Source organism: Myiozetetes cayanensis, unplaced genomic scaffold (genome assembly GCF_022539395.1).
Source record: "Myiozetetes cayanensis isolate MyiCay16 unplaced genomic scaffold, myiCay2020 scf378, whole genome shotgun sequence".
Lineage (NCBI taxonomy): Eukaryota > Metazoa > Chordata > Aves > Passeriformes > Tyrannidae > Myiozetetes > Myiozetetes cayanensis.
This window is the reverse complement of record NW_026087607.1, coordinates 8,027-24,343: the sequence shown is the minus strand read 5'-3', so window position 1 is coordinate 24,343 and position 16,317 is coordinate 8,027. Positions and strand designations below refer to the sequence as shown.

The 16,317-nt window shown below is 41.5% G+C and overlaps 2 long non-coding RNA genes across 2 annotated transcripts; one reads left to right on the top strand and one right to left on the bottom strand.

Moving 5' to 3' along the window:
- Window positions 1–4,570: 4,570 nt before the first annotated feature.
- Window positions 4,571–6,746, bottom strand: LOC126646706 (uncharacterized). Its single transcript, XR_007630372.1, has 3 exons — window positions 6,587–6,746; window positions 4,785–4,944; window positions 4,571–4,669 (listed from the first exon to the last, which is right to left on the bottom strand). It is a non-coding gene; the product is annotated as an uncharacterized LOC126646706 (long non-coding RNA).
- On the top strand, window positions 5,993–15,712 carry LOC126646705 (uncharacterized). The gene is made up of 3 exons (XR_007630371.1): window positions 5,993–13,111; window positions 13,218–13,359; window positions 14,713–15,712. It is a non-coding gene; the product is annotated as an uncharacterized LOC126646705 (long non-coding RNA).
- The last annotated feature ends 605 nt before the right edge of the window (window positions 15,713–16,317 follow it).

Below are 16,317 nucleotides of genomic sequence, written 5' to 3'. Positions count from 1 at the left end.
AGGCAAGTGACTAATTTGGCAGAGAGCTGTGATCTGAGTCAGGTAAGCCATGTCATGTTCTCTAGCTCCACCAGAAAATGGAGGAGAGCAAGCGGGCTTCCAGTACACAAAGCTGAGATGGGAAGTGATCCTAACATTATGGATATTTTTTTTTTAAGATTTGCTGCCAATCCCCCTCCCCTGTATTTCTTCAATTTTTCAGTGTACAAGACTGTGATGTGTTTTTCTGATTTCATGCTATCAGTAAATGAGAACTGGTAGAAATTGCCTGAATTATAGAATCATAGGGGAAAAAGTTTTATTTTGTTGTTTTTAACTCTTATGCTTCCATGCTGAGGTCACTTTTCTAGATATTTTTCTTTGGTTAAAGTTAATAGGATTTAAGGGCTTGATCGGTTAGATAAAGAAATAGTGTGTGTGTGTGTAATGCATATAATATTTGGAGGCAAGTGCTTTTAGCCTGAGGCTGCTCAGGTTCTTTCAGAGAACATTATGAAATCACATTCTTTTTATGCGGTGACGATGGCCTGAGTTTTGGCATTTTACCTTCTGATGCTCATTATCTTTTTCTGAATGTATTTTAATATGAAACATTTTCCTTCACTCATTAGTTTGCAAATTATAAAACTAGAAAGCTTTCAGGAAGCTTCTCAGTACCATAAATGCATTCCTTAGGGGGATTGGCAACTTTCATGGTGCTCCTTTTTTGGTGTCTTACCATATGCTTCTTTTAAAAACATAACAATGTTGCTGGAAGTTTTTATGTCATGGCAGATGAACAGGAAGTTTTTTTTTTTTTAAGCCTATTTTTTCATCTGTAATAGTTTAGAGTAGTGTCACATATGACCTTACTTTTTTCCCACCAACATCAATTCAAACATCGGTTGCATACAGTTCTCCTCAAAATTTCAAATTAAATGCTTTAGTGTCTGAACATCCTAAAGTGTAACTACATGGGGAAAGTATCAGAATACTCAGAAGAATTCAAGAGGAAATGTGAAATATAGATGTGTATATATAGTAGAAATGATAGGATGAGAGATCAGCAAATGAATACAAGTAACCATGCTTCTATGCATGCACCAAGAATAGAGATGGTTAGCGATGAACTTTAGATTTCCAGTTTCTGTAAGATTAAAATTAATGCTTGTTTTATTTTGTCTAGCAAGAAAATGTTACAAAGGACTTTTATATTTGAAATTAAGTCCTTTGTGAGGTGGGCCATGGAATGTAACATTTAATATATATTTAATGTTACACTGTGACTGAGTGAAGAGGGTTTTCATTGAGTGAAAAAATTAACTGTTTTTTCCTCATGTGACGGATGCTATTTGCCAATTTTAGTATGGGCCTAAATTAGCACCCACTGAAGGAAATGAAATTTCCTCCCTGAACTGTGTTGGTTTGGGTGAGATTCTAAATACCCATTCTCTATTATGTATAGAATATTCTTAGATATTTATCTTTTATTTGTATTGTGAATTGTCTCATATTTTGAGAGACCAACTCAGTGTTAGTGCTATAATGTGACATACAGATGCATTGCACTTGAACATGAAACATGCTATCCAAGAGCAAATGAGATTTAAGATCTTTATGGGAGAGCCTATATATTCCTCCTACGTGGTGACAGATAGCCAATAAAACCAAAGGTCATCACAACAGATATAATGTTTGAGTTGTGGTGAAGGTGATTTTATTTCCATGAGGGTATTCTTCATTGTTCTCTAAAGAGATTTCAGTCTCAGAATTTCTGCTAATGATGTTGCTTGCTGCAATTATACACAGACAAACTGAAGTTTACCTTGCTGTCAGAAGACTAGTTAAGGGACTTTTAAATTTATTTTTAAATTTTATAAACCAGTGAGCTAAAGAAACTTTCAATACCATTCTTCCATCAATTTGAAATTATGTTTTTATATGAAAGTAAAAAATGTCATATATGCATGATTAGGATATGAAAAATGTGAGTACATAATTGGATGATGGATAGAAAGTAGAGCTACTGCAAGCAGAAGTGTTGGAGGTTGGTTATTTGTGTTTTTTTTTGTTTTGAATTATTATTATAATTCACTAAAGATAGAACCACATGTAATAGTGTTGTGACCTTTGACTTAAAGGAAGATTGATGGTTGGAAGCCATGAATGAATTCTAAGAGAGCTAGCTAAGAAACTTTAGATAGGAATTTTAACATCTGTCAGATGTCCAAACATATACATATACATTTGACCATAAGGAGTGGACAAGTTGAATTTTTAGGCTTACAAAGAAAATGGGAAGGACTACAATTTTATTATCATACAAACTACAGTTTAAAGAAGGTTGCTAAAAAAAATCCAGATATTTCCTAAAGTTCAGAACTCCTGGGAACAAATATAAATACTTTATTCCTCTCATAGGTTTTAGTTTACAAATAAAACCTGTTGGATTGCAAAATTATTTGAGATTGATCTAATTTTCAGTAACTCTGTGTGTTCTGGTAGATAATTTCTCAAATAAGCAGAACACTGCTTTGTAGAATGAAACAGTGGGGGAAAAAAATTGGTGAGTAGCTATGTAATATTCATTAGCTATCTTTGTACTGTTATGAAACCATCACTAACCAAAACATACAGACAAAAAAATATGGATGTGTAATTTAAAAAAACACAACCCACTGAAATATTGAAAAGAAGAATTTGAAATATTGTAGAGGAAGGAGATCCTCTTTTGACAGATTATGAACAATCTACAAACAATGTTAGTTAAGTTGTAAAATGTTTTTGTGTCTTAGCTATTTTGTTCTAGCTGTTGTTTTGTACTTAGAGTGCATCATAGTAGAAAGTCATATAAACATTCTCTCTATTGGACTGAAATAGTCCATTTTGTAAACTTGATCCAGGTAAAAACTAGTCTGTTAGTGACAGAACTGAATGATTTGCTTAACACTTTTTGTTGTGGATTAGCCTTGGCTAAGGGCCAAACACCCACCCAGCTGCTCACTCATTCCCCTTCCTCAGTGGGACAAGTCCAGAGAGGGGAAAGAGGAGAATAGGATGAGAAGGCTTGTGGGTCAAGATAAAGGCAAGGAGATTGCTTACCAGTTACCATCATGGGCAAAACAGAATCAACTCAGGGAAATTAATTTAAGTTATTGCCAATTAAAATAGAATCAGGTAGTGAGAAACAAAAAGACATACGTTAAAACACTACCTTTCCTCCTTCCTCTTTCACATGCCTAGCTTCACTCATTCACTCCAGACTCCTCTATTCCCCATGAGCAGCACAAGGGGGAGTATAGTCAGTACATAACATTTCCTCTCTTCTGTTCCTTCCCTTTTGCACTTTTCTCCTGCTCAGGTGCCTCTCCCACAGGCTGCGGTCCTTCAGTTAAAAAGTCTACTCCAGTGTGGGTTCTCCATGGGCCACAGCTCCTTCACAATGTATTCATCTGTTTTGACATGGATCCTCCACAGACTGCAGTGAATATCTCCTCTAGTGCCATGGAGATGACACCTCCTTTCTCACACGAGGTGCTACAAATTCTTTAATCAAAGAGGTGGAGAAGGTGGTATGATGTTGCTGGCAGATGCAGGGTTTTGTTTGGGCAGTGACGAACGTTGAAGGGGGATAGGGAGGGGGACCCCAGGCAAGAGGTTTCCTTTTACCTCTAGTCCTGAAGCGGGAGGTGCTCCCTCCCTCCCCCCACCACGAGGTCTTCATGGTCCCCGCAGAGACCACAAGACAGCAACAGCAAGGAGAGAGGCAGAGAGAGTTTATTGTTCTGGGTAGTGACTTAAATAGCTCTTGAGGGGATTACAAAGTGACCACTGGGAGTCCAGGAGGTCTTACAACTAACCAATGACCACAAGGGGTTAACAACCAATAGATAAGCTTTCAGTTATCTCTTAGACATTCCAAAGGTATAGATAAGACTGAGGAACCTTGGGAAGAAGAAGGGTGAGTTTACAAAAAGACTGTAAAAGCCATTTTGAAAGCATGTTCACTTAAACAACATTAAAACTTCTGCATCCTTTTATATATTGCAACACTACTACAAAGGGGCAGGACCAGGGTGGTTGGCAGATCCGCTAGTGTTGACCAGCCAAGTGACCTCAGCTAAATTTGCCTCCCAATGCTTTCATGTCCCATTACCTAACACTCAATATGGTTTTCAACAGTCAGGAGGATGTGGGAAGGAGATACTGAAAATTTATATTACAGCAGCAAGTACATGTATTTTTGGTAGCTTTTAAAATAAATGAAAATGCTCAGAGAAGGCTGTATGTGCTTATAGATATAGGTCAAGAGTGAGTGCTGTTTAACATGCAGGGTGGTGTATTTACCTTTTTAATTACTTGAAAGATTGTTGGTCTGCTGAAGATTTTAATTTAATGTCAAGTTGGGAAAGGAATCATTAATAACAAGCTCGCTGCAGTCTGGATGTCATTTCAGTTGTCTGTTGATGAAGCTAAAGAAAAAGCAAATATTTGCTCTACTTTCTTTCCCTTGTTAATTTTATTCTGTATTTTCTAACTCAGATGAGGTAGAAGTTCTAGTGACTGGTAAAAGTTGATTAACTCACTTGATGGCTGACTGACAGTTTCTTCCTTCTTTATTTGAACAAGGTGGATGTTCCAGTCCAGTCTAGACTTGTGAGACTGCTTAGTGATGATCTTGTGGTCTATGCTGTAAATAAGATAAGGATTTTTTTATTGTTTCCAAAGACTACTTGTGTTGTGTTGGGCAGATTGCTTCTATTGAGAACATAGTGACCTCTGAATAGTTATTTATTTAAACTTACCTTTGAATTCTTCAGATTCTTTCATATTCATCTGGAATTGTGGGCATGTGACTCTCTTCAAAATTGGGTTTTAAAGGTCTCTGACCAACCACCTAAGAGACTAAAGTAGTAGTGGTTACCTCTGGAAATCTTGATCTTAATTTGTTGCATTCCTTTAACCCTGTGTAAAATAGGCATAATACAGTATTTCAGAGGAATATTGGCAATTAAGGTCATGGTGCTGGATTCTACTGTTTTGTGTGTTGAAATATAAAAGGGGAGGTGTGTGGGGGGGAATCCCCAACCCTTCAGAGTGTGATTCTGATTAGTGAGAGTGGCAGATCTGGTTCATTGTTTGCAGAGTACCCGGAGATCTGGGAATGGAGAAAACTGTCACTTTTTTACTGTGTCACTTTGGTATTTCTGACTGATAATAATTTCTCAGATATGTCACTGACTATGGTAGGTATGAAAAAGGGGACTAATTGTATATAATATATACATAGTTTAGTTGGTAATGCAATGAAGTCTAGGAAGGAAATAACCATAAAGAGTGTGTCATCTTACTGGTATCTATTTTTGTGTGTTTTATGATGAGCATTAATTGGAAAATAAATAATGGCAATATAAATAAAGAAGAGATAATTTTTCTTGCCTAGGACAATTAGAAACTCCTATCTCACATTCTATTTTTTTCCTTGTTTTTCTACATTTTGGGTGACTTTGGCTATAGGATATAAGACTGAGTACTGATGTGCTCTGAAATCCATTCTTCTATTATATCCAGTTAAAAAACTTGACAAGTGTTAAAATGTTAACAAATGGCTGATCAGAAATTGAGAGTAGCCAGACAGCCCTTGGTCTAGTTAGTTATCTCTCAACTGCTGAAGTGCTGCTATCCTATCATACAGTTGTAAAAACCAGAACTTACAACAGTGCAAGAAAGTTCTTGACCAGTGTGATGTCCCACCCTTAAGGGGAAAGGAGCACCCAAGATTCGTAGATGCTTGTGGTCAAAAGGAACAACAAAAGTCAGAGGACCTGCAAAAGCTCACAAAGTTTTATTAGTAAATTACACACTTTAAACGGAAATTGGCGTGTTAGTCCATGATATCCCACTATAAGCACATGACAGTGGGTTTGGATAAAGGGGTGGGGTGAAAGGGAAGGGAGAGAGGGGGATGGAGGAAAGAAGGGAGGGAGGGAGGGAGGGAGGAAGGAAGGCAGGAAGGAAGGAAGGCAGAAAGGAAGGAATCGCCAGCCCTGGCTCCAGTGTTGATCCAACTGATGGGGTGTCCAGTGTCCTGGGGGCACTGCCCAGGCTTGGTGGGGGTACCTTTTATAGATAAGCTTCCCCCATCCTGGAGATAAATTTCTCGCTTCCTATGCAGGGCCTACCCCCCTCCTGGGCTTAGACCGGAGGCTGGGGGGTTACCCAGACCCTGAAGGTTTTCTCTTTCATGGACTTGCAAGGGGACACTTGCCTACCATGGATTTTCACCACAGGATCACAGGGGATAATGGCTTATGAGTCCACCCCTGTTTTTCTGTGAGGTCCCTCCCCACGGGAGAACAGTCCTTGATAGACCTCTCCGACATGGGTCTAGCATGGATCCCTCACTTGGATCCCAAGCTTACCCGAGCCGTTCTCACTCCAGTGTAAGCCTTTCTCTCAGGGTCATAAATCTTCAGCAGCAGCATGGATCCCACACACGGATCCCAACATCCCTACCCGAGCCCTTCTTGCTCCAGCGTAGGTTCTCTCAGGGTCACAAATTTCCAACAGCAGCAGCATGGATCTCTCACTGAGATCCCAAACTTACCCGAGCCGTTCTCACTCCGGCGTAAGCCTCATCCCTCTCGGGGTCATAAATCTTCAACAGGACTCTGCCTCATTTCAGTCCTTCTCATGAAGTCTCGGCTTCCTTGTACATCCACAAGCTCTTCTGTGAGCCGCATGGGGGTCTCCTCACCCCAACAATCTTACAAAGGTAGCAAGGATTTTATTTTTCAGTCTTTTCCCTGCTGAAGGGAGAGAGCGAAAGGAGGGAGAAAGTCCCCCCCCCGCCCTTCCGACTTTTCTTCTCTCTCCTCCGGCTGCCAGCTTTGACCTTGGAGGTCCCTTATCTTTCTGCCGGAATTCTTCTGCAGCGATTTTTCGTCTAAGCAGTCAGTCCTCTAAAGTTTTTTTTCTGTACTCTCTTACAGGAGAGAAGGCGGGGCTTCAGTGCTACACCTGCCCCCGGCCCAGGCCGGGGGAGGAGGGGGCCTCGGCCCACTCGAGGCCTGCCTCCTCTCCTACATGGCTACTGCTACTAATTTCAACTGCGTAACCACCTTCTCTTCCGTTTTCTTAAATATGTAATTAGCAAAGGCGTCACTAAGAGTTTTGATTGACCTTTTTCTCCGGAAATCCATCTGGACAAAACCATCCTCAGCCCCAGGCACTAGCTGGTGAGCAAAACCACGACAGAGACTAATCTCAAAAGTCAAATTAATGTCATTTGAACTCAGTGTGGACCAATTCCTTTTGGTCTATTGAACTTTTATCTTTGGTGGGAGGAGCATGTTGCCTTTCAGGTCATATAGACGTTAAGTTTCTTTGCCTATGATCAAGCATAGGGTGTAAAACAGCACTGTCCAATAGTACAGTGACCTAAAGAGAGTAGGACTTTATCAGACCTTCAGGAAGTAAGTGTAACAGAAAGCCATTATTGACATCTCTTGGCTCAAGGATTGTTGGAGTCATGTATTCACCCTTCAAAAGTGGTAGCTACCCTTGTAAGCTATTAGTTTTCTGGGCCTCGTTCTGTGAGGTCAAGAAGAAGCTGTTGTTTCTCAAGAGTATTGATGGTTGTGCCATCAGTCACTGCTTTCACATAAGACACTTTGGATTCTCTTCTTCTAACAGCATAACCTTAGTAGAGCTGAGTGTGAGCCAGCTGTATGAATAACCCTGAATTATTCTTAAATTATCAGATTACAGAGGTGATAATTTACTACCTGTGTGGGTGTTGTGGTTTAGGTCAGGACAGACTAAATGAACGCATTCATTTCTACTCAGCAGTTGGTTTCGTGTGATGGAGTTGAGATATTTATTGCCTCTGAGAAAGAATGACCAATGCAAAGAACACTTCAGAGCTACAGCAAAGTTGTTATTTCTACTTCCCCTTTCCTTGCTGACAGGAGCAGCAATTGTCAGTAGATGGAAAGAGCAGAGTGCTGAGCATGCTGGTTGTGCCACATGAGCTTGGTCCCAAGGCCTCCACAGTCTGGCATCCCTGAAACTGCAACCTCCACAGCACTATTTTTACATTTCTGGGATTTTGTTTTGTGTGCAAATGCATATGCTTTATTAAATTCTTACTGCCACTGTTAGGGTCATTAACAAAGACTTTTTATTAGGTCAGATCTCTTCTACCATTGTATACTCTTGTTGTCATAGTACATTTGGCAGATTATAAAGATAGGGGGCTGAAACCCTTATCCTGCAAATACTTATTTCTGTGAATAGTCCCTGTGATTTAATTTTGAGTTTTACTGCAATCAAGCATTCAGAGGATCAGCTTCTTTGCTACATGGATTGGTTATCCTGAAGTTTTCAGTGAGGCATTTGGAAATAATATATATGAGATTATATATGAGATGTCCTCGTTTTTTAACAACTACCACTGCATATAAGTGAGGTGCTAGTATGTGGTTGTGTTGAGGGCGTTGGCTGTAGTTCGTTTGTAAGAGACAATGGGTGCCAATGCACTCGATAATTCTTTCACTTCCAAATTTTTCACTCTCCAGGTCTGTAGGAATAAGTGTTCAGTCATGGGGAAGTCCCGAGCTTCAGATGAAGTTTCATTTTAGAGCCTTTTGGCTTTAGCATAGTTTGTTCAAAGGCTTGTATTCATTTAAGAGCATTGCACTGTGGCTGTGAAACAAAGAATACTATGAAATTCTGCAAGCGATACTGCATCTAATTATGTAAGTATTAAGAAACCACATAAAAATCTCTCAGTCGCTTCTGCTTTTTTCTTAGCAGGAACGTCCTATTACTTAGAATGTCTTTTTTTTTCTCTATTTGATTAAGGCTAAATTAACCATGACACCAGTTTTTATGAGCCAAATACTGTTACTGGAGTGTCTAAATCTGCAGAGAAAAAGCCCATAAATAAACTTCCCAGATAGATATCTGTAGCCCTTCCCTTGTTCACTGATGGAGCCACTCCATCCTAGAAGGCCACTAGGTTGGTCAGGCAGGACTTGCCCTTGGTGAAGCTGTGCTGGCTGTCCCGAATCACCTCCCTGTCCTCCATGTGCCTTAGCATAGCTTCTAGGAGGATCTGTTCCATGGACCTTCCCAAGGCACAGAGGTGAGGCTGACGGGTCACTAGTTCCCAGGGTCCTCCTTTCTACCCTTTTTAAAGATGGGGACAATGTTTCCCTTTTTCGAATCACCTGGGATTTGATCTGACTGCCAGGACTTTTCAAATATCGTGGAGAGTGACTGCATCGACCAAATTCCCTCAGGACTCTGGGATGCATCTCATCGGGTCCCATAGACTTGTGCACATTCAGCTTCCTCAGGTGGTCATGAACATGATCTTCACTTAGAGTGGGAAGCAGTCTGCTCCCCAGTCCCCATCATGCAGTCCATCCACTCAAGAGGGGTGGGAAGAGAGGTTTGCCATTGAAGGCTGTGGCAAAAAAGTTGTTAAGTACCTCAGCCTTCTCCTTGACCATAGTTACCAGTTTACCAGCAATGTTTATCAATGGGGGTACACCTTCTTTCACTTTCATTTTCTGGTTAACACACCTGTAGAAGCCCTTCCCGTTATTCTTTGCATCCCTTGCCAAGTTCAGTTCCAGCTTCATCTTGACCTTCCTGATCCCATCTCTTCACAACTGTCATGTGAAAAGGGGAGATTTCCTCAACCCTTAGTGTTTGAGTTGTCTGTCAGCGCCCCAGGAAAACCAAGATCCTTGCGCCCGACCAGTCTGTCAGCATCCCGTTACGGGGACCCTTCCCTGAACAGTTCACTAGGTCGGAGGGCTGTTCAACTGACTTGTTCAGGGGCACGTGCCAACAGAGAGACCCCCCTCCTGGGTCTCCACACCTTTATTTGAGTATGTTACCCACTGCCGGTGACTGCTAGCACCCTTGAAAGACTCACATTAACACTTTACTGAATAACACTCTTTATATTAATAAAATTGTGACAGGTTAAGGTTCGAGGGTTGCCGTTGACAGTATCTGACTGCAAAAATGTATTCAAAGCAACATACTAACGAGCTCTAATTCCCAAGGAAAGCTGGCTCAAGAGAATCATTCAGCACGCACAGAATACGGTTCTTACCCAGTGGGCCCATACGGGGGAGAGGCAGGTTCAGCCCGTCAGCCGAAGTTACGATGGAGTCTTCCCCGACTTGTCCCCGTTCTTAACTCACTTTTATGCTATTTATTTATGTTTAGGTGAAGCTTGAGTGACTTTAGTCATACATCTTACTCAGTGAGGGGTGGTCGTACCTTGGGGGCAGATATCTCAGTATAGTACCTGAGATAACCTTGGGCTGGGGACATGTCAGTCCAAGGAGAGGGATTTCACCACAGTTGCTGATTCGCCAGCAAGACGTCTACCTTTATCTCCCTTGGTTTTCAGCTGCTGTGCAGATTATCAGCTAAAAAGGACCACTGAGTTCCCTCCTCTGCAAGGGTTTTGACAGAGTCTGGCTGCAGGGTCTTCACTCCGCTCCACCCTCCGTTTAGTCCCCCTTAGACTGTGTGTGGGAGGTCAGGTATGCTGACCACGTTCCATTCAGGGAGTAGCAACTGCCTTTCCCCCTATAGTTTCCGTACTGTTATAACTGTGTCGATGACTTTCCACTTTTCTTTAATTTTAATCCCAGTCTTCTTCCCACAGCAACTGTACTTCATCTCTATACTCTTCCCAGGTCACCTGTCCCTGCTTCCACTGCCTGTGCATTTGCTCCTTTCTCTTCAGTTTGACCGGCAGGTCCCTACTCAGCCATGCCAGTCTCTTGCCTTCTGTGATGGTTCGGACTTGGCTCCCTGCCAAATGCCCAAACCCCAGTAGCAGCCTCCCCCCCTTCCCCCTTCCTTCTTTCCCCAGAGCAAAGGAAAAAAATATGTAAATTGAAGAACCCGAAAATCCAGCTAGTTATATAAAAAATATATATATTTGATGCATATTACAGTTAAGATGCTATGTACACAGCAAAAAGGAATTCAAACACCCCCCGAAGGGATAGGGAAAGGGGAAAAGGAACAAAAGGAGACAAAGAAGGGACACCGAGCAGATATCCGCAATCAAACCTGAGGACTAGTAAAATAACTAGTAAAACAAATCTCACCACGTTCCTTAGAAAAGCAGGATTAGCACACACGGCCAGCACTCTGCTATCCTCCACGTGGCAGGCCAGCGGTCGCTGCAGGCCTCAGCCTTAGATAAGCGAGACCAACGCAAGGACCCACTGTTCCCGTACCCCGCTGGAAGAGAAGAGAGTGAAGGCCTCTCTTCCCTTCTTATTTATACCCCGATTTACGTAAAAATCGTATGGAATACTGGGAACACTGCCTCTTCCTTGGTTACAAACTGGTAACCAAGGAAGGCCTAGATTAAAACCACCACACCTTCCTTGCCTGATTTCTTGCTCCCGGGGATCACTAGCTCTCGTGCTCTGTTCTGTTCCCTTGTCCCCAAGGGCAGTCTCCCAGGGGATCCCACTATCTCCCTGAAGAGCTGGAAGTTTGCTTTTCTAAAGTCCAGGGTCCTGACTTTACTCTTCACCTCACCCATATCCCTCAGTACTGTGAACTCCACCAACGCATGATCACTGCAGCCCAGGCTGATGTCTCCGATTAGCTCACTGACGTTGGTGACAATCAGATCCACTCTCTCATCCCCTCTGGTAGGGTTGTCTATGGTCCATGCAATTATTTTTAAAGCCTTAATTTATTAGAAAACGTTTCATCTTTTTTAAAGCTGACTCGTTTCACATGGGGATTAGCTTTCAGAAATGCTGTCCCCTCAGCTGCCAGTGACTTTGAATGTAAAGCTAGGTGCTTGACACTTTTGCAAATGAGACCCTAAATGATTTGTATTAATTATTAGGATCAGATGAATCATCTGTGCAGTTAAGACACTGTCCTTTCAGTAATATTCTCTTATTCATGAGAATTCAGAGAATTCATATTGAAGGGATGACAATTTCTGATGAGTATCAGATGCCAAGTACACCAAGTCTCCATTTCCTAAGATTTGCTCCACTGATTTGAAAATTACATATTGACTCAAGTGTTCTCCTTTGGTTTTGCTTTGAAGCTATTTCCACACTAAACTCTCAGTGCTGGTTTTGACGTAAAACCCCCCAGTCTCTTCAATTGTTCAAATGCAGGGAGCATTAAAACATCTCTGCAAATAGATATAACAGATGGACGATGGGATTTTTCAGCTGCAGTGTGTGTCCTGACTTTTCAGGATGGCTCTGTAGCTTGAAATCCTGGTCACTCTGGAGAACCTCAGTTCACTTTTCAGTATTAATACGAAACCTTGGTTGTTCATGTGGGTGTCTAAGTATGGGCGCTGAAAGAAATGAGGCTGCCACCACACAGAGTTTGATTTCGGGATTTGTCCGCTGATCTTTCTGGCGTTCCCCTTTTATTAGGGTTCCTTTGTAAACAGCACCTGGTGTTTGTCTTTTAGTTAACTGGAATTCCCAGGATCATCCTAAACCAGTGCCTTGATCCCACACATTCACACTCGTATCATGTTTGACTGTTTTCAGCCACGGGAAAAGCATGCAGACCATGCAGACCATTAAGTGCTTTGAGAACACAGTACTCTCTTTATCAAAAACACCAGTCAAGGCCAAAACACTCCTTTCTGATCCTGATTAACTGAATGTAGGTGCTGCTGGCTTAACTGGTCCCCACACTAAGTTGGAAGCACTCAATTATTTTGAAAGTCCATTCCCCACCCCGACCCCCATTTCCATATTGTACTTAATTGATCTTTTCTCATAGTGGTGGTTACAGAGTTTTCACACCTTGCCTTTTTAGGATAGGGAGGACAATTTCAGAAATATCTACTTTTCTAAAGGGAAATCTTTTGGTGCTTCAGGATATTTTTTCCTCCCCTGAGGGGCAGCAGGGAAGATCATTATAAAGGTCCCTTCTTGCCCTGATGCTCATCAGTGTGCAGATAATTTTGTTCTCTCACAGAGTCCGTGACGTATGCTGACGGTGGAGCTCTAGAGAAGCGTTTTCCATGTGAGTTCTGTGGCCGATCATTTACAGAGGGCTCTGAGTGGGAACGACATGTGCTGAGGCATGGCATGTAAGTTGGTTTGCAGACTCCTTTGCATAACAGCCAAATGTAACAGTTGATTTTTGTGCATCTCAGCACTCATTCCTCTCTTCCCCCCCAAAAAATGTAACGAAAGCAAACACAGGGATACGACAGATTATTCTAACAAGGGAAGAGTTCTGTCTAACACAAACACCGTTGGATGCAGTTATGAGATGTAATTACTCAACTAGATGCTTCTGTCCATCCTGTTTGACCCAGGAACCCAGAAATCCAAGGTAACTTGTTTTTAAACCTGTACCTGAATATCTCCATATGTCCAAATACCATTCCAGTTTCAAGTCTAGATCAGACCTCAAACTGAAAGAAACTTTTATCTACAGATGGTCAAGGGTTTTTGGAATACAGATTGTTCCAGAAATTCCCTCTGTTTGGGAGTTAAAATCTGGTGTTATCAAATCCAAATGTAGCACATAAATGTTCTTTACTATGATCCTAAAGCTTAAACTTCATTTCAAGGTGAATACCAGTTCAGTTTGTTGGTTCAAAATTAAGATTACTTGAATCTATTGCTGATGTTTGCTTGCCAGTAGAGCAACATGGAAATGGCAGCAAAGTATATGGAAATCTGGATTTATTTTTGCTTTTTCTCTTCCTTATTATTTCTCTTTAGCGTGCTTGCAACTAAACTTGGAGTTCCAGTGCAAAGAATTATGTACAGAGAAGTGTTAGGGGCTTCGAGTAAAGGAAAATCTCAATAAGTGTGCTTTCTCCCCAAAAGCACATGGTGAAGTTAATAGCAAAGATCTTTTCCTTTCATAGAATCGTAGAATGATTTGGGAAGAGTTTCTTCCTATTATCTAATCTAAATCTACCTTCTTTCAGTTTAAAGCCATTTCCCCCTTGTCCTGTCACTCCGCGCCCTTGTAAATTGTTCCTCTCCAGCTCTCCTGGAGCCCCTTTAGGCACTGGAAGGGGCTCTAAGGTCTCCCCAGAGCCTTCTTTTCTCCAGGTGAACAGCCCCAGCTCTCCCAGCCTGGCTCCAGAGAAGGAGGGGCTCCAGTCCTCAGAGCATCTTTGTGGCCTTGTCTGGACTCGCTCCAACAGCTCCATGTCCTTCCCGTGCTGGGACCCCAGAGCTGGAGGCAGCACTGCAGGTGGGATCTCACCTGAGTGGGGCAGAGGGGCAGAATCACCTCCCTCGACCTGCTGGTCATGCTGCTTTTGATGCAGCCCAGGACATGGTTGGCTCATAAATATCAGTCCATGCTGTGAAATAATAGGCAGCTCTGGAACATTAATTTTCCTTCTCTTGACAAAGATCTGTTCAATAGAACAAATGTCTTTGCTGAATAGAGTTTCTTCAAAGAGGATTGAATAATTCTCAGCCAGGATTACTGGCATGTGGAAGACATTTGAATGTAATATTGTAACTAGGCTGTGGAGGGATAAAGAGTAAGAGAAAGTATTATTTTTTTTGTCTATTTAAATAAAAGTACTTGAAATGTTGCAAGTTTTGATAAAATGTATTGGTTTGTCAACTGTTTGGGAGAAGTACTCTCCCTATTTCCTTGTATCCAAAGCATGTTTGGATTGTAAATGTTTTTATTTTCTGCTGCTTGAATTTTCAGGGCTCTGAATGAAAGTAAGCAAGGGACCAGAGAGGACAGCAAACTGAAGGAGAACACAGAAAAGACTGTTAATACACTGACAGTAGAAGAAAAGGAAAACACTGAGCAAATGTTGGTGGACTTGACCCACAACAGTGAAACTAAAGTCAGTGTTGTAGTTGCTAACAAATCTCGCCAAGAGACCTCAGAGGCCAAAAATGAATAGAAATTGGGTGTGATTTTAATCAACTGACTTGAACTGTGGTGAATGGAAAGGGATGGGCCGGTGGGGTGGGCAGAAGGAAGAAACAAAGCTGCTTTTAGGAATGAATGATCTATTTTCAAAGCACTGGTACCTATGTGAGTGTGTGTATATTAAAGCTATTTAAATGTTGGAATAAGTGGTTCCATTATATTACTGCATCTTCTGGATCTAAACAATGGGAAATTACATTCATATTGGATTAATGAAACAACTCCCTGTGTCTCTATGTTACACAATGCGCTTTGCAGCAGAGACTTGTATTGTTTGCAAACAGAAGCATAATGAACATGGTTTGGAGGTGATGTAACTTTTCAACATGCAACTTTTGCTGCATTTTTTAAAATTTCAATCCATTATGATTTTCCAGACTGAATGCACCTGCTTTAGAAAACAAAAACAAGACAGAAACTGCTTTGCTTAAAACAACCACCCGTTTCCTGATACCTCAAAATTAACAAAGGGACATCTGCATTTGTTAGTACTGCCTCTTTTCATTATAATTGGAGAGACTGCTAAGCAAGGTGGTGAAAGGAGGAAGAAACAAAAGTTTTAAAGAAAGGAAAACAAATAGTGCTTAAAATCCCACTGTGGATTTAATTTCTTAAAATGCTGTGATTTTTAAAAATTATTTTAGTAAATAAATAAATAAAAAAAAAAACTAAAAAGACGGAATCTTTAATTTCTAGATAATGCTTTGGGAATTGCCATCCTTTATTCCAGGTAAGCTGTTTGTTAGTATTCAGCTATAATTTTAGTATTTGAGGAGCCCCTGCTGGTCTAGTGGTAAAGACGCCGCGCTATCACCGCGGAGACCCGGGTTCGATTCCCGGTCAGGGCCACTCCCGGGCAGGTGGGGCTCGTTAGCCTTAAAGGCAACCCACCTACGTCCTAAGGACCTCGCTGCCACCGTCCAAGCTCGCTTGGCCCCGGCAGATGAACCTTAGGATTAAAGGGTGGGCTCAGTTCCGCGCACACTGTGTCTCACCTAAAAAATCCAATGCGCAGGCTGGAAGGTGGAAAGACCTTCCCCGGATCTTCGCTCGCGAAGACTGGCCATTATTAGTATTTGATGGATTTCATGTGACCGATTGTGTGGTTTTGTTTGCCATATGTTTATTTCCTATCAGCCTGAAATGTTGCAAAACTGACACAATTAACTTTCTCATGTAAAATTAGTGGTGGTGTTATTTTTTTCCAGAGGGGAACAGGACAGGGAAAAGAGTTCCTGTGACTATAAAATTTTTTATTTCTGTGTTTAGCATTTAAAAAAAAATAAGTTGTGGGTTTTTTTTAACTAAGAACCAAAAACTAACAGCACAGCTATGCAGCTTAGGGGCCAAACACACCAGTCCTCATAATTA